General features: G+C 43.5%; 1 protein-coding gene across 2 annotated transcripts in view; it reads right to left on the reverse strand.

Annotated features, from left to right (window-relative positions):
* DISC1 (DISC1 scaffold protein) overlaps nucleotides 1-25,114 on the reverse strand; it is a 347,726-nt gene that overhangs the window by 112,449 nt on the left and 210,163 nt on the right. The window lies entirely within an intron of this gene.

Raw genomic sequence — 25,114 nt, forward strand, 5'->3', positions numbered from 1 at the left:
ATTCCCTCCAGCTTTTCCATTTCCATTTCTATGTCACACCCCAAGAGCGGGTGTGGATGACCCAACTAGTCACTGAGAAGAGGCACTTCTGGCACAATGGAATCCATATAAAAAAGCAAATCCCGAGAAGATGTCAGTGGGGTTTATGACCCTTGTGGAGAGCAGGTGCACAGAAGCCCACCTACCGGTCCAAGTTCTCACCTGCTAGGCATCCCCTGGTAATCAACTCATGCGACGATGCTCGGCCACTAGAGCCAAACTGAATTCACCTTCTCAAGGAGGATAAATTCTTTGTCTACAGTATCTGCATCATCAACAAGAGCAGTGGATTAAATACAGCTCTAGCAGCTTTTCTAGACCAAAATGAAATGTCCAAAGAAAAGAAAGATGGAGCATCAAATAAGAGGTCTCAGGTCAAACGAAATGTGCCTCTGTGGGTCACAGGAGGCAATGCTGTGCTGTGCAAATCCTACGCGGGAGAAAGGGCAGAGATTTGAGATCCAAGAACTCTGAATCCTTCTAAAAAATTTCAACCTATGCAGTTTGATGCTATGGTGCCTCCTTGGAGAATTCAGTTAGGTGACTTCCACGGGAAAACTTTCTACTACTCTTTTCTATCGCAGCTAAAAATGAGTGAAACTTCTTTTTTTATTTTATTGAAGTACAGATGATTTACAATGTTGTGTTAATTTCTGCTGGACAGCAAAATGATTCGCATATATATATACACACACATATATACATTCTTTTTCATATTCTTTTCCATTATGGTTTATCACAAAATATAGTTCCCTGTGCTATACAGTAGGATCTCATTGTTTATCCATTCTCTATATAATAGTTTGCATCTGCTAACCTCAAACTCCCAATCCTTCCCTCCCCCATCCCCCCTCCCCCTTGGCAACCACAAGTCTGTTCTCTATGTCTGTGAGTCTGTTTCTGTTTTGCAGATATGTCCATTTGTGTCATATTTTAGATTCCACATATAAATGATATCATATGGTATTTGTCTTTCCTTAGCTGACTGACTTCACTTAGTATGGTAAGCCCTAGGTCCATCCACGTTGCTGCAGATGGCATTATTTTGTTCTTTTATATGGCTGAGTAATATTCCATTGTATATACATGTACCACATCTTCTTTATCCATTCATCTGGACATTTAGGTTGTTTCCATGTCTTGGCTATTGTGAATATTGCTGCTATGAACACAGGGGTGCATGTATCTTTTCTATGGTTTTGTCCAGATATATGCCCAGGAGTGGGATGCAAAACGTCCTGTGCTGCCAGGATTCTACATTGTTCTGTGGAGAAGAGCTACTCTTTATAATCCTGTAAAAGCTGCTACTGACACTCCCCAGGCTGTTTTCAGAGGTACGATCCACCCTTGTAGGAAATGCCCATGGGCTGCTGGGAGGAACAAGTACAGATTCATGCCACCCAGGTCCCCTGGGAGCCACGGCTGGGGGATGCCTACACTGACCTTCAGACAGAGCGGCTAACAAGAGTCTGTGCCTCCCAGTATCCAATCTCCTGCCCACCCACAGAATACAGCCTGCAGCTGGGTCCACCCGCAGAATACAGCTTGCAGCTGGGTCCACCCGCAGAATACAGCCTGCAGCTGGGTCCACCCGCAGAATACAGCTTGCAGCTGGGTCCACCCGCAGAATACAGCCTGCAGCTGGGTCCACCCGCAGAATACAGCCTGCAGCTGGGTCCACCCGCAGAATACAGCTTGCAGCTGGGTCCACCCACAGAATACAGCCTGCAGCTGGGTCCACCCGCAGACTACAGCCTGCAGCTGGGTCCACCCGCAGAATACAGCTTGCAGCTGGGTCCCTCAGAATACATTTCTTGGCCTCCTTGGGAGGGAGGCCGTGAAGGAGGAAAGGTTTCCACACACTAGGAGCCCCTTCGCGGGCGGAGACTTCGGGTGGAGGAGGGGGGAAGCTTTGGAGCCGCGGAGGAGAGCACAGCAACAGGGGTGCGGGGGGCAAAGCGGAGAGATTCCCGCACAGAGGATCGGTGCCGACCGGCACTCACCAGCCCGAGAGGCTTGTCTGCTCACCCGCCGGGGCGGACGGGGGCTGGGAGCTGAGGCTCAGGCTTCGGTCGGAGCTCAGGGAGAGGACTGGGGTTGGCGGCGTGAACACAGCCTGCACGGGGTTAGTGCACAACGGCTAGCCGGGAAGGAGTCCCGGTAAAAGTCTGGACCTGCCGAAGAGGCAAGAGACTTTTTCTTCCCCCTTTGTTTCCTGGTGCGCGAGGAGAGGGGATTAAGAGCGCTGCTTAAAGGAGCTCCAGAGACGGCTGCGAGCCGCGGCTAACAGCGCGGACCCCAGAGACAGACATGAGACGCTGAGGCCGCTGCTGCCGCCAACAAGAAGCCTGTGTGCGAACACAGGTCACTATCCACACCCCACTTCCGGGGAGCCTGTGCAGCCCGCCACTGCCAGGGTCCCGGGATCCAGGGACAACTCCCCCGGGAGAACGCACGGCGCGCCTCAGGCTAGCAACGACAAGCCGGCCTCTGCCGCCGCAGGCTCGCCCCGCACTCCGTGACCCTCCCTCCCCCCCGGCCTGAGTGAGCCAGAGCTCCCGAATCAGCGGCTCCTTTAACCCCGTCCTGTCTGAGCGAAGAACAGACGCCCTCCGGCAACCTACACGCACAGGCAGGGCCAAATCCAAAGCTGAGCCCCTGGGAGCTGTGAGAACAAAGAAGAGAAAGGGAAATCTCTCCCAGCAGCCTCAGGAGCAGCGGATTAAAGCTCCACAATCAAATTGATGTACCCTGCGTCTGTGGAATACATGAATAGACAACGAATAATCCCAAATTAAGGAGCCGTGTGGATGAAAGGCTCTTGGTGCTGCAGCCAGGAGTTAGTGCTGTGCCTCTGAGGTGGGAGAGCCAACTTCAGGACACTGGTCCACAAGAGGCCTCCCAGCTGCACATAATATCAAACGGCGAAAATCTCGCAGAGATCTCCATCTCAACGCCAGCACCCAGCTTCACTCAACGACCAGCAAGCTACAGTGCTGGACACCCTATGCCAAACAACTAGCAAGACAGGAACACAACCCCACCCATTAGCAGAGAGGATGCCCAAAATCATAATAAGTCTACAGACACCCCAAAACACACCACCAGACGTGGACCTGTCCACCAGAAAGACAAGATCCAGCCTCATCCACCAGAACACAGGCACTAGTCCCCTCCACCAGGAAGCCTACACAACCCACTGAACCAACCTTAGCCACTGGGGACAGACACTAAAAACAACAGGAACTACGAACCTTCAGCCTGCAAAAAGGAGACCCCAAACACAGTAAGATAAGCAAAATGAAAAGACAGAAAAACACACAGCAGATGAAGGAGCAAGATAAAAACCCACCAGACCTAACAAATGAAGAGGAAATAGGCAGTCTACCTGAAAAAGAATTCAGAATAATGATAGTAAAGATGATCCAAAATCTTGGAAATAGAATAGCCAAATACAAGAAACATTTAACAAGGACCTAGAAATGTTTGACAAGGACCTAGAAGAACTAAAGATGAAACAAACAATGATGAACAACACAATAAATGAAATGAAAAATACTCTAGATGGGATCAATAGCAGAATAACTGAGGCAGAAGAACGGATAAGTGACCTGGAAGATAAAATAGTGGAAATAACTAATGCAGAGCAGAATAAAGAAAAAAGAATGAAAAGAACTGAGGACAGTCTCAGAGACCTCTGGGACAACATTAAACGCACCAACATTCGAATTATAGGGGTTCCAGAAGAAGAAGAGAAAAAGAAAGGGACTGAGAAAATATTTGAAGAGATTATAGTTGAAAACTTCCCTAATATGGGAAAGGAAATAGTTAATCAAGTCCAGGAAGCACAGAGAGTCCCATACAGGATAAATCCAAGGAGAAATACACCAAGACACATATTAATCAAACTGTCAAAAATTAAATACAAAGAAAGCATATTAAAAGCAGCAAGGGAAAAACAACAAATGACACACAAGGGAATCCCCATAAGGTTAGCAGCTAATCTTTCAGCAGAAACTCTGCAAGCCAGAAGGGAGTGGCAGGACATATTGAAAGTGATGAAGGAGAAAAACCTGCAACCAAGATTACTCTACCCAGCAAGGACCTCATTCAGATTTGATGGAGAAATTAAAACCTTTACAGACAAGCAAAAGCTGAGAGAGTTCAGCACCACCAAACCAGCTCTACAACAACTGCTAAAGGAACTTCTCTAGGCAAGAAACACAAAAGAAGGAAAAGACCTACAATAACAAACCCAAAACAATTAAGAAAATGGGAATGGGAACATACATATCGATAATTACCTTAAATGTAAATGGACTAAATGCTCCCACCAAAAGACACAGATTGGCTGAATGGATACAAAAATGAGACGCATATATTTGCTGTCTACAAGAGACCCACTTCAGACCTAGAGACACATACCGACTGAAAGTAAGGGGATGGAAAAAGGTATTTCATACAAATGGAAACCAAAAGAAAGCTGGAGTAGCAATTCCCATATCAGACAAAATAGACTTTAAAATAAAGACTATTAGAAGAGACAAAGAAGGACACTACATAATGATCAAGGGATAGATCCAAGAAGAAGATATAACAATTGTAAATATTTATGCACCCAACATAGGAGCACCTCAATACATAAGGCAAATACTAACAGCCATAAAAGGGGAAATCGACAGTAACACATTCATAGTAGGGGACTTTAACACCCCACTTTCACCAATGGACAGATCATCCAAAATGAAAATAAATAAGGAAACACAAGCTTTAAATGATACATTAAACAAGATGGACTTAATTGATATTTACAGGACATTCCATCCAAAAACAACAGAATACACATTTTTCTCAAGTGCTCATGGAACATTCTCCAGGATAGATCATATCTTGGGTCACAAATCAAGCCTTGGTAAATTTAAGAAAATTGAAATTGTATCAAGTATCTTTTCCGACCACAACGCTATGAGACTAGATATCAATTACAGGAAAAGATCTGTAAAAAATACAAACACATGGAGGCTAAACAATACACTACTTAATAACGAAGTGATCACTGAAGAAATCAAAGAGGAAATCAAAAAATACCTAGAAACAAATGACAATGGAGACACGACGACTCAAAATCTATGGGATGCAGCAAAAGCAGTTCTAAGAGGGAAGTTTATAGCAATACAATCCTACCTTAAGAAACAGGACACATCTCGAATAAACAACCTAACCTTGCACCTAAAGCAATTAGAGAAAGAAGAACAAAAAAACCCCAAAGTTAGCAGAAGGAAAGAAATCATAAAAATCAGATCAGAAATAAAAGAAAAAGAAATGAAGGAAACAATAGCAAAGATCAATAAAACTAAAAGCTGGTTCTTTGAAAGGATAAACAAAATTGATAAACCATTAGCCAGACTCATCAAGAAAAAAAGGGAGAAGACTCAAATCAATAGAATTGGAAATGAAAAAGGAGAAGTAAAAACTGACACTGCAGAAATACAAAAGATCATGAGAGATTACTACAAGCAACTCTATGCCAATAAAATGGACAACCTGGAAGAAATGGACAAATTCTTAGAAAGGCACAACCTGCCAAGACTGAATCAGGAAGAAATAGAAAATATGAACAGACCAATCACAAGCACTGAAATTGAAACTGTGATTAAAAAATCTTCCAACAAGCAAAAGCCCAGGACCAGATGGCTTCACAGGCGAATTCTATCAAACATTTAGAGAAGAGCTAACACCTATCCTTCTCAAACTCTTCCAAAATATAGCAGAGGGAGGAACACTCCCCAACTCATTCTACGAGGCCACCATCACCCTGATACCAAAACCAGACAAGGTTGTCACAAAGAAAGAAAACTACAGGCCAATATCACTGATGAACATAGATGCAAAAATCCTCAACAAAATACTAGCAAACAGAATCCAACAGCACATTAAACGGATCATACACCATGATCAAGTGGGGTTTATTCCAGGAATGCAAGGATTCTTCAATATACGCAAATCAATCAACGTGATACATCATATTAACAAATTGAAGGAGAAAAACCATATGATCATCTCAATAGATGCAGAGAAAGCTTTTGACAAAATTCAACACCCATTTATGATAAAAACCCTGCAGAAAGTAGGCATAGAGGGAACTTTCCTCAACATAATAAAGGCCATATATGACAAACCCACAGCCAACATCGTCCTCAATGGTGAAAAACTGAAAGCATTTCCACTAAGATCAGGAACAAGACAAGGTTGCCCACTCTCACCACTCTTATTCAACATAGTTTTGGAAGTTTTAGCCACAGCAATCAGAGAAGAAAAGGAAATAAAAGGAATCCAAATCGGAAAGGAAGTGCAAAGCTGTCCCTCTTTGCAGATAACATGATACTATACATAGAGAATCCTAAAGATGCTACCAGAAAACTACTAGAGCTAATCAATGAATTTGGTAAAGTAGCAGGATACAAAATTAATGCACAGAAATCTCTGGCATTCCTATACACTAAGGATGAAAAATCTGAAAGTGAAATCAAGAAAACACTCCCATTTACCATTTCAACAAAAAGAATAAAGTATCTAGGAATAAACCTACCTAAGGAGACAAAAGACCTGTATGCAGAAAATTATAAGACCCTGATGAAAGAAATTAAAGATGATACAAATAGATGGAGAGATATACCATGTTCTTGGATTGGAAGAATCAACATTGTGAAAATGACTCTACTACCCAAAGCAATCTACAGATTCAATGCAATCCCTATCAAACTACCACTGGCATTTTTCACAGAACTAGAACAAAAAATTTCACAATTTGTATGGAAACACAAAAGACCCCGAATAGCCAAAGCAATCTTGAGAACGAAAAACGGAGCTGGAGGAATCAGGCTTCCTGACTTCAGACTATACTACAAAGCTACAGTAATCAAGACAGTATGGTACTGGCACAAAAACAGAAATATAGATCAATGGAACAGGATAGAAAGCCCATATGGTCACCTTATCTTTGATAAAGGAGGCAGGAATGTACAGTGGAGAAAGGACAGCCTCTTCAATAAGTGGTGCTGGGAAAACTGGACAGCTACATGTAAAAGTATGAGATTAGATCACTCCCTAACACCATACACAAAAATAAGCTCAAAATGGATTAAAGACCTAAATGTAAGGCCAGAAACTATCAAACTCTTAGAGGAAAACATAGGCAGGACACTCTAGGACATAAATCACAGCAAGGTCCTTTTTGACCCACCTCCTAGAGAAATGGAAATAAAAACAAAAATAAACAAATGGGACCTAATGAAACTTAAAAGCTTTGGCGCAGCAAAGGAAACCATAAACAAGACCAAAAGACAACCCTCAGAATGGGAGAAAATATTTGCAAATGAAGCAACAGACAAAGGATTAATCTCCAAAATTTATAAGCAGCTCATGCAGCTTAATAACAAAAAAACAAACAATCCAATACAAAAATGGGCAGAAGACCTAAACAGACATTTCTCCAAAGAAGATATACAGACTGCCAAAAAACACATGAAAGAATGCTCAACATCACTAATCATCAGAGAAATGCAAATCAAAACTACAATGAGATATCATCTCACACCAGTCAGAATGGCCATCATCAAAAAATCTAGAAACAATAAATGCTGGAGAGGGTGTGGAGAAAAGGGAACCCTCTTACACTGTTGGTGGGAATGTAAATTGATACAGCCACTGTGGAGAACAGTATGGAGGTTCCTTAAAAAACTACAAATAGAACTACCATATGACCCAGCAATCCCACTACTGGGCATATACCCTGAGAAAACCATAATTCAAAAAGAGTCATGTACCAAAATGTTCATTGCAGCTCTATTTACAATTGCCCAGAGATGGAAACAACCTAAGTGTCCATCATCGGATGAATGGATAAAGAAGATGTGGCACATATATACAATGGAATATTACTCAGCCATAAAAGGAAACGAAATTGAGATATTTGTAATGAGGTGGATAGACCTAGAGTGTGTCATACAGAGTGAAGTACGTCAGAAAGAGAGAGACAAATACCGTATGCTAACACATATATATGGAATTTAAGAAAAAAAATGTCATGAAAAACTAGGGGTGAAACAGGAATTAAGATGCAGACTTACTAGAGAATGGACTTGAGGCTATGGGGAGGGGGAAGGGTAAACTGTGACAAAGCGAGAGAGAGGCATGGACATATATACACTACCAAACGTAAGGTAGATACCTAGTGGGAAGCAGCCGCATAGCACAGGGAGATCAGCTCGGCGCTTTGTGACCGCCTGGAGGGGTGGGATAGGGAGGGTAGGAGGGAGGGAGACGCAAGCGGGAAGAGATATGGGAATATATGTATATATATAACTGATTCATTTTGTTGTGAAGCTGAAACTAACATACCATTGTAAACCAATTATACTCCAATAAAGATGTTAAAATGGAAAAAAAAAAAAAACAGTAACAAGGAGATTTCAGCTTCCCTTGCAGACAGGGTTGCTGGAGGACACAACAGTGACCAAGGGGACAAAGCATGAGCTCCTGGCTGCGCTTGTGAGAAACTACTTACTACAGAGGTAGACTCCTCTGGCATGCACCTTTTGCCCATTGTCTTCTCTCTTACTGGAATGCAGATGCAATGCTGGAGAAGGGGCAGCCATATTGTGAACACAAGGCGACAAGCAATGCTAAGGATGGTTCAGTGGGAAGACAGAAGGATCCTGGGTCTCAGGAAGTCACCACGCCAGCCCTGGACTGCCTACCTCCAGGTTTCTCATTGCAAGAGAAAAGCAAATTCATTTGAGGCACTGTGTGGAGGCTTCTGTCACTGACAGCTGTATAAAATTCCTCAGTGATACAGAATTTCTTACTTGGAAGTAGGATGCTACAAGAAACAGAACCAGAATGAGGCCTTGGCCGAGTAGAGAAAACAGAGCTTTGGGTATGTGGCTGGAAACTTGGTATCTCGTGTGATGGCAAAAATGTGATGAAACTGTCACCTACTATACCCTGGAAACGCTACTTGTCAAAAGAGGTTATGATATCGGGGAGCATGGTGGGAAAAATTCCGAGCATTGGCATCTCCTGGCTGCTTCTTGACACACAAAAGAGAGATGCACCCAGATGGTCGTGGGCCAGGCTGCAGGACCAGGACCAGGACGAGGCAGTGAGGTGCCTACGACACATTTAAGAAGGCGCCCACCCTACCCTTGCACAACCCTAAGAGTTGAATTCTACGTCCTGGGGCTTCCATGTCCACCCCGCCACCCGCCCCCCACCCCCCGTCCCAGCCCTGCCCTGCTGCAAGCACAGAGGAAACAAAGGAAATGCAGCCTTTCTAGAAGAGACCTCTGACTGAAGCTTCCGAGACAAGCTGACTGAGAATGCCATCATTTGAAGACTTTCGTGGCTGAAAAGGCCAATTTCTTTTCTACCCCAGAGTGAAGCATTACTAAGCGTTCGCCATAAAATGACAGCCTTAACAAGAGATAAAACTCGTGCCCCACCAGCCACGAGGGCAAGCTTGCTGGCAAAAATGGGATTACGGATATCCCCCTGGAGGAGGGACAAAGCACAGAAGTGAAAGACAGACGCGACTCTTCAGCTTACAAAACTACATCCCGACAGAATGTCTGAATGCCGTCATTCGCTCATGAGACTGACTGGAAGGAAACAAAATAGAATCCACTGATTTTTTTTCTTTTTATACTTCCTTCTATTTGTGTTTCTTCTCCAGTACATATGCCGCTCATGTTTTGCCTTCAGATATAGTCAAGAAACATGACCACGATATCTGCCCAAAAGCACAGTCAAGGCACCTGAGCGGCCTTGGAAAACCGACATCATCAATTACAAAGCGGGCACAGCCAGCTCCGTGCAGAGCTCAGCCTGGCCATCGGAGGGACACGTCAGCACTTATTTTGTTTTGTTCTCATTTCCACACACCACTGTGCTATCCCGAGGAAGGGCCTGTATTCACCTTGGACTCACCCTACCTCCCACTTGCAGCAAGCACCAGGAATACTTTATGATCTCTAAACACGTGGGAGAGCATTTTGTGGTTGTAGATTGCCAGCCTTCAGAAGAGGCCAAACAATCGGGCATTGTACCTCTGTCGCCACTGATTCGTGGATTAAAATGCCTGCCCTCAGTGAATTTATTGTAAACGATCCCAAGGTTCAGAAGAGTTGCAAATACAATAGGAGAAACTTTTTTTTTCCTGAACCTTTTGAGAGTTGACCCTACGCCCCTTCATTCCTGAATACTTCAGTATTTCCTACAAACAAACATATAACCTACATAAACACAAGAAACCACCGAAATCGGGAAATTAATACTAACAGATGACTATCATCAAATTCTCAGGTTTCATTTAAATTGTTTCAAATGTCCCAATAATATTTTATATAGTTTATCGCAAGATATTCAATATAGTTCCCTTGTACTATATGGTAGGTCCTTGTTGTCTACCTATTTTATATATAGTAGTTTGTATCTGCTAGTCCCAAACTCCTAATTTATGCCTCCGCTACCCTCTTTCCCCTTTGGTAACCATAAGTCTGTTCTCTATGTCTGTGAGTCTGTCTGTGTTTTGTAAAGTTCCTCTGTATCATATGTTAGATTCCACATATAAGTGATATCATATGATATTTGTTTCTCTGTCTGACTTACTTCACTTAGTATGGTAAACTCTAGGTCCATCCGTGTTGCTGCAAATGGCATTATTTCATTCTTTTATATGACTGAGTAGCATTCCATTGTATATATGTACCACATCTTCTTTATCCATTCGTCTGTCAAGGGACACTTAGGTTGCTTCCATGTCTTGGCTATTGTAAATAGTGCTGCTATGAACATTGGGGTGCATGGATCTTTTCAAATTAGAGTTTTCTCTGCATATGTGCCCATGAGTGGGATTGCTGGATCATATGGTAGCTCTATTTTTAGTTTTTTGAGGAACCTCCATACTGTTTTCCATAGTGGCTGTACCAACTTACATTCCCACCAACAGTGTAGGAGGGTTTCAGAACATCCCAGATTGAGGTCATGTTCTTCTCATTGCTTCCCATCAAGTGGCACAGGACTTCGATCTGGGAGTTACTCATGTTAACTTTGATCACTTGATTAAGATGGGATCTGCTGGACTTCTCACTGTAAAGCTACTCTTTGTGTGTGTGTGTGTGGTACGCAGGCCTCTCACTGCTGTGGCCTCTCTCGTTGCAGAGCACAGGCTCCGGACGCGCAGGCTTAGCGGCCGTGGCTCATGGGCCCAGCCGCTCGGCGGCATGTGGGATCTTCCTGGACCGGGGCACGAACCCGTGTCCCCTGCATCGGCTGGCGGACTCTCAACCACTGCGCCACCAGGGAAGCCCTAAAGCTACTCTTTTCATCATTGTATTTAATAAATATTCAGAAGGAAGGTAAATTAAAACTAGGTAAATATCCCATTCCTCAAGAAACTTTAAGCGTATTTATTTGTATACACATGGGGGCAAAAGAAAGTTAAATCCCAAACACAGGCTGAACTATTCAGAAGAATGTGTCTTAAGTTAATGCTATAATAAATAACATAACTTTATTTGCATAGTTTCAGAAGCTTTTACTCTAGGAAGAAAATCTTTATCCTAGATACACTAAAATGACGTATGTACTTCTGTATAAGTCACGAAAATCCAATAAATCTAGTCTTATATGTCTATTTTGGGAAGCAGGGCAGGAGTAGGATGTGTAAAATAACATGGAATGAAAACTCTATTTTTGGTCACTGTAGACAAACCTATTTGGTACTATATGTACAAAAAGTGCTTTTCTCTTTTATTGGCAATTACTGGAACACATGACAACCTCAACAGAGAATAATAATCAAGTGCTTGCGCTTGGATACTAAAACTACACAGGGGTGACTGAGATCTCTGCTGTCTCAGTTCAGCATGAATGATGGTGATGATCCAAATATATGTATAAAGAAATCAAACCTCAGGCTTTGATAGGGAAAAGAGAACACTCTAAATAAATACTTATTGCCGTAGGAGTAATTTCATCCACAAATTAATCCGACCATTCAAAACCAGATGCAGCAATTTTTTTTTTTTTTGCGGTACGCGGGCCTCTCACCGCTGTGGCCTCTCCCGTTGCAGAGCACGGGCTCCGGACGCGCAGGCTCAGCGGCCATGGCTCACGGACCCAGCCGCTCCGCAGCATGTGGGATCTTCCCGGACCGGGGCACGAACCCGTGTCCCCTGCATCGGCAGGCGGACTCTCAACCACTGCACCACCAGGGAAGCCCCAGGTGCAGCATTTTAAGTAGATGAAACTTAGAGCCACTTTAAATAACAAAAGGAAAGGACTGGATTCAGTAGTAGACCAAGATCCTCTTCCATAGTTTGATTTTTTCCAAAGTGATCTCAGTGTTGATAAGAGCCCAGGGGCCAACACAAGAACTTGGTCATGGGTCCCACTGGCCCCAAAGGAGTGGTTCTCCAAGTGTGGTCCCTGGGCTAGCAGCATCAGTGTCTCCCGAGAATTTCTTAGAAATGCACATTCTCAGGACCTACCTGTGGAATCAGAAACTGTGTTTTAAACACGCCCACCAGGTGAATTGGATGCACACTATATAGTTTGAGAACCACTGCCCAAGAGATTTAGGTAGGGAGCGTAAGGTAGAATTCTATCCTTTTCCTGACTCCTTGGAAACTAATCTGAAAACCCTCAGGACAGACAATCAGTTTGTGGCTGACTGACTGGGGAAAACCTCACTGTGTTATGGGAATTTTCTGGTGTTATTTGTTGCCGTCTGGTCTAGTTAGATACTGATGGAAATTTATTGATGGAAATAGGCAGCAACTATCTTCAACTCTACTCGCTGACTTTCAACATCAATTCCCAAATTACATTGCGTTTTACGGTCTTCTATTGACTCTAGAACTTTCCACAGTGAAGGAATCAAAGTCCAGGTTTTTCTCCTCTTTGCCTCCCTTGCAATTCAGTTAAAGGAAACCTTTGTTTAGCCAAAATATCCTTCCCTCCACCCCCCTGCCCAGCACAGATCTCAGGCCCTCCTCGCGAGCACCCCTCGTCTTCTGGACGTCTGTCCACTTGAGCGGCCTGCAGTTCCCCTCGACACGAACACGTGGAAAAACAAGAATATGTAATTCTTCCTTTCTAGAGTCAGTATGTTACTTTTTTAAGATCCTAAGTACATAGACAAGTACACGGTGGGATAATGATGTGTGGTTGTACGAAATCTTATCATTACCGTTATTTAACATTTGCTGGAGGTCAAAGTCATGATGGAACTAAACCAAGTATATTTGGCTTTAGCCCTTTCTCTGTTCACACTCCTGTGTACATTTTATACTGCTTTAATTCACATGATTACATCTTGCTATTTTATCTAATATTCATACCTACTACTTAATATAATTCTCCATGATTCTAAGTTCCTTGATGGCCACAACCACATCTCCTTCGTCTCACGAAGCAGAAATGCTCTCGTAATGAGACTCCATATGTATTTTCTTGCATATGTTTAATCAAGTACCTTCTCCCCCTTGCCCCAGGAATGAACCTCTAAAATCCTCCTTTGGTGATTTACCACTTGAAACTAGATTTTCTCCGATTTTAAGAAAAAAACAAAAATTAAGACACCCCTGGCTTAAAATAACCTTAAAGGAAACACTGACAGAGAAAGCGCTGTCTGTTCCTCAATATGCCAGTGATCGGGTGTGAAATAAACAGGGTGTTACAACGCGCCAAGGGGCCTGGTTGTGACACCAGCACGGGCAGAGCAGCTCAGAATCAGCCACGTAACTTTGCTGTCCAGCACTGACAGCAGCCCAAGGCGGCAGACTCCACAATCAATGACTGCAAAATGTCACTGCAAAGAAGGTTTTCAGACAGTACAAATAGGCTGAAGATTGTTGCAGAAAAAGGAAAAGGAAGGGAATGGACAATTTAGTCAGCACTGTGTGTGAAAGAAATATTGTGGCCTTGTTCCATAAATGATAACTGAAATGCTATCTGGACCAGTCAGTTTATCAAGGGAAAATAAAGCAACCTGCCACTGTAACCCAGAGAGGAGAAAAACAAGGATAAAAGATGAAAACTCTCCATTCATTTCAAAGAAAAGACACAGTGACAAAGAAACGACAGCAAGGTTGACTATTAATCCAAGACCTCCTATGATTCCGCAGCAGCACGCCCAAGGCGGTTCACCGAGGTCTGTCTGCAATCCGCCCTCCCTCTGTTCCAAGCGCGCTACCCACATCCTCTATCTGATGAAATTTCACTCTTCCGTCAAGATTTACCTCCAGTGCCGGGCTTCCCTAGTGGCACAGTGGTTGAGAGTCCGCCTGCCGCTGCAGGGGACGTGGGTTCGTGCCCCGGTCCGGGAAGATCCCACATGCCACGGAGCGGCTGGGCCCGTGAGCCATGGCCGCTGAGCCTGCACGTCCGGAGCCTGTGCTCCGCAACGGGAGAGGCCACAACAGTGAGAGGCCCGCGTACTGCAAAAAAAAAAAAGATTACCTCCAGTGCCACTTCCTCTCTGAAGTCCTGCAAAACCCTGCCAAGCAAAATGAACCACCTGCCCTTTCCTGCTCCCAGCTACCACTGCTCTGCTGATACAGACTTGGCCCTGTGACTTCACAGGCCTGCTCGTGTGTGATTCTCATCCCATGCCGATCGGTGATGCCGGAAGGGTGGGGGACCATTTCTCAATCACCTTTTTTTTTGCCCACGGAACCTGACAAAAGGTCTGGTACCAGTAAGCGCTCAAAAAAATCTTCTACTAAATTGTTAAACTGCACTAAAGACAGTGCTTCAGTCCCCAGTGGTGGGAACTTTATTGGATGTACACTTTATGTACCACCTTCTTTAATTCCTCATGTCAATCCTATGAGGACACTGGTGCTCAAAGAAGTGGAGAAACCACAGCCCTGAGATCAAAACCAAGTCTGACCATAGGGTGTATTTCGTGCCCCTGCTCTGCTGCATGGTCACATGTGTCCCGGGGCCACTTACACAACTTCTGTTAGCCTCAACGTTCTCCTCAATAAAACTGGAATGATTATCTTTTAGTGCATTAGCCCACTTTCTACAAGGGCATCAGGAAGGTAAAGGAAATCCCACCATTTATTGAGGAAGGGAAAACAGTGAAAAGCATAAACTAAAATGGAAAAAATGTTGCACTTGACATATTTCTTTGGGAAAAGTTTCAGAAATGGCACCTTGCCTGCATCTCTGGAAGGAACAGCTCTAAGTAGAAATTATACCTCAGAGGGTTGTCTCCACCTCTATGAAGAGGCAACATTTTTTGCACAGATTTTTATCCCAATTATTTAAACACTATATCCTGCTGTAACAGTCTGCCCTGGACCCCAAATTCAGGGAAAATACAGAGAATGTCAAGTCACTGCATTTGGCATTTGCAATGCCATACCCGTGACCGTTCACTAAATGTTCCCCATCTATTCAGATTCCAGATCACACCACACAAGTAATTGCATGAAAAAGGATGGTGGGGCAGCAGCTGTTAACACCACCATTGGTACAACTGAAACTCCACATAAAGTGGGAATATGGATAGAAAAGCTGTTGTGACCCAATACTGGTCTTCTGGTCACATGACATCATGGCAGCTGATACGGTGGTAGAGAAACCCCAGAAAAAAAATAGTTACTGAGTTACTAAGATGAGCTCTGAACTGTTCAAGTCAAGGGATGTGTATTTTTTTTAATTTATTTTTAAACATTAGCTCAGATTCCTAATTTTTTTATTATAAATTTATTTACTTATTTTTGGCTGTGTTGGGTCTTCGTTTCTGTGCGAGGGCTTTCTCTAGTTGCGGCGAGCGGGGGCCACTCTTCATCGCGGTGCACGGGCCTCTCACTATCGCGGCCTCTCTTGTGGCGGAGCACAGGCTCCAGACGCGCGGGCTCAGTAGTTGTGGCTCACGGGCCCAGTTGCTCCGCGGCATGTGGGATCTTCCCGGACCAGGGCTCTGAACCCGTGTCCCCTGCATCGGCAGGCAGATTCTCAACCACTGTGCCACCAGGGAAGCCCTATTTATTTATTTATTTTTAATTGGGGTATAGTTTCTTTACAATGTTGTGTTAGTTTCTGCTGTACAGCAAAGTGAATCAGCTATATGTATACTTATATCCCCTCTTTTTGGGATTTCCTTCCCATTTAGGTCATCATGGAGCACTGAAAAGAGTGCCCTGTGCTCTACAATAGGTTCTCATCAGTTATCTACTTTATACATAGTAGCGTATATATATAATCCCAATCTCCCAATTCATCCCACTCCCCCTTTCCCCCTTTGGTGTCCATATGTTTGTTCTCTACATCTGTGGCTATTTCTGCTTTGCAAATAGGTTCATCTGTACCATTTTTCTAGATTCCACATATATGCGTTAATATACGATATTCGTTTTCCTCTGTCTGACTTACTTCACTCTGTATGACAGTCTCTAGGTCCATCCACATCTCTACAAATGACCCAGTTTTGTTCCTTTTACGGTTGAGTAATATTCCATTGTATATATGTACCACATCTTCTTTATCCATTCATCTGTCGATGGACATTTAGGTTGCTTCCATGTCCTGGCTATTGTAAATAGTGTTAGAAGAATCACTGCATTGTGGGAAATAGTCTTGGGGGCAGAAGTGTGTGACAAGACAAGAGTGAATGGGTAAAGATGAGATCCCAGGCTGCTGCAGCAGCACAGGTGGAGGAGGATGGCGGCCAGGGAATATAAAATGATGGACAGTTTCCCAGTCATCTTATGAGACTGGTATAACCTCAATGCCAAGACTGGAAAAAGGTAGTGTAAAAAAACAAAATTATACTTAATTTAACTTATTAATATGAATGCAAAAATACTTTAAATTAGTAAAAATCCAGCACAGTATTAAAAATCACAGAGTTTATCCCAGGAAAAGGAACAATAATGTAATTTTGAAAGTCTTATTGATTTGTGTTTATAATATATATAGAAGTAAAAGAATGACAACAAAGAAGAGGAGGGGAAAATATAAATATACAGCTGTAAAATTCTTACTACATTTTATAAAAATATGTATTACTTTACTTAAATTAATTATATTTATAGTATATATGGTATAACACTGCCTGAATACAAATTGTGATAAATTGAAGGTGCATAACATAAACCGTAGGGCAACCACTGTAGAAAATAAAACAAAGTGCGATAGTAATACTCCAAGAGAAGTGATAAGGTATAATAGTGAAAGATACTCAACTGTAAATGAAGGCAGAAAAAGAAGAAAAAAGAAACATAGGAAAAATAGAAAGCTAACAGCAAAGCAGTAGACTTACACTCAAACATAGTAATCACATTAAATATAAATGGATTAAAGATAGCAGTTAAAGGAGGAACTTGCCAGTCTGGACAAAAAAGCAATATCAAACTATAGTATGTTTCCAAGAAATCCACTTTAAATACAAAGACACAGATAGGTTAAAAGTAAATGAATGGGGCTTCCCTGGTGGCACAGTGGTTAAGAATCTACCTGCCAAGGCATGGGACACGGGTTCGAACCCTGGTCTGGGAAGATCCCACATGCCACGGAGCAAGTAAGCCCATGCACCACAATTCCTGAGCCTGCGCTCTAGAGCCTGCGAGCCACAACTACTGAGCCCTCGTGCCACAACTACTGAAGCCTGCGCACCTAGAGCCCATGCTCTGCAACAGAAGAAGCCACCACGATGAGAAGCCCGTGCACTGCAACTAAGAGTAGCCCCGCTTACTGCAACTAGAGAAAGCCCGCGTGCAGCAATGAAGACCCAATGCAGCCAAAAATAAATAAATAAAAATTTATTTTAAAAAAAAGTAAATGAATGGAGTATAAAATAGATAACTAATGAGAACCTACTGTATAGCACAGGAAACTCTACTCAGTGCTCTCTGGTGACCTAAATGGGAAGGAAATCCAAAAAGGAGGGGATATATGTATACATATAGCTGATTCACTTTGCTGTACAGTAGAAACTAACACAACGTTGTAAAGCAACTCTACTCCAATATTAAAAAAAAGAAGAAAGTGGGAAGGGTGGAGGATGTTGCTGTGTTACTTCTGTCAAACAGCTAAAGGACTAGAAGAGAGATGGATGTTAAAGCAAAGAGTCCACAAGATGGAGAAAGGGTGCTATAGTGAGAACACACTACCTATGTGTGCATTTTTATGTAAAACCCTCAATCAAAGCCCATCTGTAAACTTCACAGTAAAGTCTATATTTGAAGTAAAAAAAAAAAAAAGTAAATGAATGGAAAAAGATACATCATGTTCATGCTAATCATCAGAAAGCTGAAATAACTGTATTCATACCAGACAAAGTAGACTTCAGGAAAAAGGAGTACTGACATAGATAAAGAACATTTCATAATGATAAAGTGGGCACTTTGTCAAGAATACTTAAAATTCCTAAATGCGTATGTTTTTAATAGAGCGTCAAAATACTTGAAGCATAAAATGCTTAAATAATACAGGGTTGAAATACATTATCTGATAGAATTAAAAGGAGAACAGACAGAATTATAGGTGGAGATTCCAACATACTCCTCCCAGTAGGTCAAGTAGACATTAAGTCAGTAAGAACAAAGAACGTTTGAACACTATCAATCAACATAACTTAATCGACATTACAGAACATACACCCAATCATTGCAGAATTTACATTGTTTTCATGTGCACGTAGAACATCACCCAAGATAAACTATATGTTGACCCATAAAACAAGTCTCAAAAATTTCAAAAAAGATTAAAATCATACCAAGAATGTTTTTTTTGAACACAACATAATTTAATTAGAAGGCAATAACAAAAAGATACCTGGGAAGTCTCCAAATGTTTGGAAATTAGGCAATCTATTTTCAGACAATGTTATACCATATATACTGTAAATATAATTAGATGAAATAGAAAAGTTTCTCAAGAGTACAAATTACCAAAAAAAGACAAGAAATAGATAATCTGAAAACCTTATATCTATTTAAAGAAACTGCATTTGTATTCTGAAACCTTATTTAAATAATTCCAAAGTCAAGTAGTTTTACTGTTAGATATTATCAAACATTTAAGGGGAAAAAAAGACACTAACTTTATACAAACTTTCAGAAGGGAATACTTCTCAATTTTATAAGGGCAGCATAACACTGATCTAAAATACAGACGAATCACCTTCATAAACACAAGCATAAGAATCCTTAATCAAATAGTAGCAAATCAAATCCAACGATATGTAAAAAGCATAATATTTCATGACCAAGTAGGGTTTGTGCAGGAAATCCATTATTTAGCATGTGAAAATCAATCAATGTAATTAGTCACATTAACATAATAGAGGTAGAAAACAGATAAAATAGACTTCCTGAAAATTAGAAATTTTTAGTCATCAAAAGATACCATTAAATGATTAATAAACACATGAAAAATTGCTCAATATCATCAGTCATCAGTACATAGCCACTAAAATGGCTAAAATGAAAAGGACAAATACCATCTAATGTCGGTAATGATATAGAACAATTATAACTGTCCAGCATTGTTTATAGAAGTAAAAAATGGCACAATTTTGGAAGTTTCTCATAAAATGAAACGTGTGCCTGCACACTGTGACCCAGTAATTACACTTTTAGATATTCACTCAAGCAAATGAAAACAAGAAAGAAGTATACAAGAATGCCCACAGAAGCTTTAGGCATATTAGACAAAAACCAGAAACAACCCCAACGTCCATTAAGAGGAAAATGAAAAAACAAATTACATTCATATAATGGAATTCAACTCGGAAACATTCCCAAAGGAAAAAATGGACCAAGAACTCCTTGTTTTGTGCTGATGGAATCAATCCTGTTGAGGCATCGTTATGGGGGACGAGGCATCACTTCTGTGGAACCCACTTCTCGTTTCTGACATCCCCCTCCTCCACCTGAGGCATTCACACGCTCCACCTTTGGGTGGTCATTCCCAGGTGTGTAAATATGCTCTCAAGTGTCAGGGATTTTTTTCTGTGTAGGGCAACTAAGCCCAGAAGAGGCTCCGAGGTGAGGGAGCCCCTCTTGTGATGTATGTGGAACCCCTAGCCTGAAACCTTTGTGGCATTAGGCCACACAACCCCCCTGGGGCAGTCGACTCAGGGCAACATGTCTGTGTTGAGCTGAGGCTGGAGTGTGCCTTGACCAAGGGGAGGCCATAGTTTACAGCCACTTCTCAAACACGGACGCTCAAGCCCACGTGGATCTGTGGTGCCGTAACACCCAGAGATGCTGCCTCTCTGCTGGGAACGACCCAGTTTTGAGGTCCTGGCTAGAGGCCGGCCAGTTCCCCTCTGAGCAGCCAAGTAAGTCCATACCTGCCACCACCTCCTCTATGGGGTGCACACTCTCCCCCCACCCTAGTCACCCAGGGCCAGGAGCCAGACACCTAGGGAAGCCCCTATACCCAGAGCCCTGAAGTGTTCCAAACCAGTCAGTCCTGAGCCTGCTGACCCTGCGTCACCTGTTCCTTCTCATGGAAACCACAGTAAAGGCTCTCACCACGTTTCCCCCCTCCCTCTGCCTCCTGACCGACCCCGGAGCTTCCCCACGTGGCCCTCCCATGGTATGACGCACTCCTCCTCCTGGGATCTGTGAGTAACAAACTACCTTTTCAATGGCAGTTGTCTACTGATCTGTTGCTCTAACTTTACCTCAAATTTTCTATTTAATACACTACAGTTTAACACAGCGGAGGGCAGGTTTCCCCCGAGCCAGTGGGCAAGGAAGCAGCGGGTAAGATAACTCCAGGTGAGTGACCCCACCCTTCCAAGCCCGTAAGACTTCTGTGCGTCTGTCAAACAGATGGTGAGAGACGAATGCCCCGATTCCCACTCTTTGTCATGGGGGGAAAATGAGAGCATGGCTTTAGCTGTTAAAATAATCTAAAATGCTGAACAGGGCACCCAAAGGAAAAGAATCAAAAACGCGTTCAGTATGGAGAGAGAATACAGTCTCAGGTGGGATTACCAGTAGATGGGAGATGTCTCTGAAATGATCAGGATATAGTGTCTTTTTACATTTTTTTATTGTGGTAAAATATACGTAACATAAAATGTACCATCATAGCCACTTTTAAGTGTATGATTCAGCAGCACTAAGTATACTCACACTGTTGGGCAGCCATCACCACCGTCCATCCCCAGAACATTTTTTCATCTTCCCAAACTGAAACTCTGTGCCCATTAAACACTAACTCCCCATCCCCCCTCCCCCATCCCCAGACAACCACCCTTCTACTTTCTGTCTGTATGAATTTGACAACTCTAGGTATCTTATATAAGTGGAATTACACAGAGCATCATTTTAAAGGAATTCCAAGTACTCTGTGATATTATTTTAAAAATAAAAATATATAGCAGATGCGCCTTCTCTCTTTGACTTTCATTTTTGCCTTGTGAAGGTAAATTTGTGCTTGATGAATGCCGTATAGACAATTCCATATTTACGTATGCACAGCACATAATTTCATAGGGACCTTCCTGAAAAAGAAATTCCCTTCCCTGTATCTCAGCAGTCACTATGTGTTTTGCTTACACAAGATCAGAGCCATCAAAGACACAGATGACGCCCATGGACAGAGTTAAAATATGCACAGTTTACATCAAAGCCCTGTGCAATTGAAGAGCAACTGTACAACTTACGGCACACCTTGAAAAATCCATGAGAGGAAATCAAATTTTTAGCAAATCAAAAACACTCACTAAGCAAATTCTGGAGGCTAGGAGAAACAATTTCTCATAACAACAGTTCCAAAGCCCAAAAAGTACTAGAACAACAAATGCGGAACAAACTACAGCTCCCTTTAGTGTTAACCGATTTCAGTCTTTTGAGCACAACCTGAATGACCGACTGCATGTGATAAGCAACGTTGTTCTTCTAAAAAGCTTTTGGAAAGGGAGTTCTCAAAGGGAGCAGCTTCTATTTCTCATAAGCGAAGCCGATGAGGTATCACCTCACACCAGTCAGAACGGCCATCATTAAAAAGTCTACAAACAATAGGGCTTCCCTGGTGGCACAGTGGTTGGGGGTCCGCCTGCCGATGCAGGGGACGCGGGTTCGTGCCCCAGTCCAGGAGGGTCCCACATGCTGTGGAGCAGCTGGGCCCGTGGGCCATGGCCTCTGGGCCTGCGCGTCTGGAGCCTGTGCTCCATAACGGGCGAGGCCACAACAGTGAGAGGCCCGCGTACTGCAAAAAAAAAAATAATAATAAATAAATAAAGTCTACAAACAATAAATGCTGGAGAGGGTGTGGAGGAAAGGGAACCCTCCTACACTGTTGGTGGGAATGTAAATTGATTCAGCCACTATGGAGAACAGTATGGAGGTTCCTTAAAAAACTAAAAATAGAGTTGCCGTGCGATCCTGCAATCCCATTCCTGGGCATATTTGAGGACAAAACTATAATTCAAAAAGATACATGCACCCCAATGTTCATAGAAGCACAATTTATGATAGCCAGGTCATGGAAGCAACCTAAATGTCCATAGACAGATGAATGGATAAGGAAGATGTGGTACATATGTACAATGGAATACTACTCAGCCATGAAAAGGAATGAAATAATGCCATTTACAGCAACATGGATGCAACTAGAGATTATCACATGAAGTGAAGTAAGTCAGACAAAGAAAGACAAATACCATGTGATATCACTTATATGTGGAATCTAAATATGATACAAATTTACAAACAGAAATAGATTCATAAGCATAAAAAACACACTCATGGTTACCAAAGGGGAAAGAGGGGAGGGGTAGATTAGGAGTTTGGGATTAGCAGATAGAAACCACTACACAGAAAATAAAATTGATACAGCACAGGGAACTATATGCAATATCTTGTAATAAACCAGCATGGAAACGAATCTGAAAAAGATTATACACACACACACACAGACACACATATAACTGAATCACTTTGCTGTACACCAGAAACGAACACACAATTGTAAATCAACTGTACTTCAATTTAAAAAAAAAAAGAAAAATCTATTGTCTACATGGAAAAGAGGAAAAGCTGCACAGAAGGAAGCTCGTGTGCGTCTGGCGAGAGGAACTCTGAGCAGAGCCATCAGGAAGCCCGTGTTTTAGGTGCAGTGCTGTCCCCTCCTCTGCTGGCCCAGCTACCTTCACCTCCCAGGGTAGGCGCTCCCGCAGATCCCAGAAACAGGGTGGAATGCTCCGTATCGAAAAGGAAGACTCACCCTTCACTCGCCAAACACAATGCCTGGCCCTCTTTAATAAGCATTGAGTTTTGAGGTTGTACCACACTGACGATGATTAGAAAATGAAGCCCTACATACAAAACGTTTTGTTCTCCGGCTTCAGTTTCCCATCTCTCTTTCTTCCCCTCCACTGGATATGCTTCTCCGCATTCCTAAATGCTCTCAGTGCCACCCAGGCCTCGGCCTCAGTCTCGCATTCCACACAAGGATGGCTTGTCCTGCCGTGTCTCCAGGCCATCCCACCTCGCAGATGAGGATACTGAGCCTGGGAGAGGTAGACCCAGAACTCGGAGCCCCTGCCAGCAACTCAGGTGCTTTCCGGCTGGAGCCTGGAGGCCTCGACCTGCTGAAGGCCACAAAGTCTGCCATCTGACGGTGCCTCTTGCTGCAGGGAGAGTGGTCAGGCCTCCAGGATCATGGCACTGGGGCCCTGAGACAGGGTGGAGACACTCCTCACCTTCAGCCTCCCCAGAGGGTCCCACACAGGGCTGCAGCAAGGTGGTCCCCACCGGAATTCTGTTTTCTAATCCAAAGCTCGTCACCCAGTCAGTGCCTGCACCCCACAAACACACGCCTCTGTGCTTGACGAAGCAGCTGGAGAGAAGGGGGACGGGGCAGTCATTCCTCTGAGCCTCCAGAGAAAGATTTAAGGCTGGAGTTGGGAATCGTGAAACTAAACTTCTCGAACACACCATTAGCAGCAGATCTCTGGGATTCCCCTTTATTACCATACAGATGCATTAGAAAGGAAGACGGATCTTTCTGGATGCTAGAGGTTTTAAACAGGCCTTAGCATGCCTCTGTTGGGCACCTTCCAGAAAGTTAGAAACAGCAGCTCCTATGTCTATTGTGGTGACTTGAATGTCAGATTCAAGGGCCCCGCCTCAAAGAAAATTGGTTTTGACTTTTCATAAGCTAGGAGAAGCATGTGAGGTGTTCATACAAATGTTAAAGAGCCTGTCTTTCTACCAAATGATAAACTAGAAAGAACCAAAAAGAAGAAAAAGAAGGAGAAGAGGGGAGGGGAGGGGGAGGGGAGGGGAGGAAGGGGGGAGGGGCGCAGTGGTTAAGAATCCGCCTGCCAGTGCAGGGGACACGGGTTCAAGCCCTGGACCAGGAAGATCCCGCATGCCGTGTAGCAACTAAGCCCGTGCGCCACAGCTACTGAGCCTGTGCTCTAAAGCCCGCGAGCCACAACTACTGAGCCCGCGAGCCACAACTACTGAGCCTGCGTGCCACACTAGTGGCACGGGAGGGCAGGGGAGGAGGAGGGGACGGGGAGGCCCCTGTGACGGCAGCCCGGGCCAGAGCACACCGCAGCTCAGAGGTTGGGACCCTGAGGAAGACACACTTCTCCAGGCCTCCTAGACCAAGGCAAGGCTGCCTCTGTGTGGATCGTCACCTCCCCACGACAGAGAGACTCGCTGGCATCTCTGGTCTCCTTCCTCCACCAGGAACCTGCCCCTCCCCCACGCTCTGCCTGCCTGGGAGCCTGGGGCTGGCATGCCTTCCAGGTACCTGCACTTGTTCTTCTCGACTCTTAAATCCACCCTGTTCCTTCTCATACCTCACGCATTGCCCAGCTTTTCTCCTTTTCTTTATATGTGTTATGGGATACCGAAAATACACAAGCGATGAAGACTGTAAAACAAGCACTATGGGCCAACAGTCCAGTTTATAGAAGAAGATTTTACTGAAACTGGTGAAGACCCCCCAGGCTGCTCTGTGCCACACTGCCTGCCCCAGAGGCGACGGTTTTTAGGTGTTTATCATTCCCACACATGGATTTATG

The sequence above is a fragment of the Stenella coeruleoalba genome (assembly GCF_951394435.1).
Source record: "Stenella coeruleoalba genome assembly, chromosome: 16".
Lineage (NCBI taxonomy): Eukaryota > Metazoa > Chordata > Mammalia > Artiodactyla > Delphinidae > Stenella > Stenella coeruleoalba.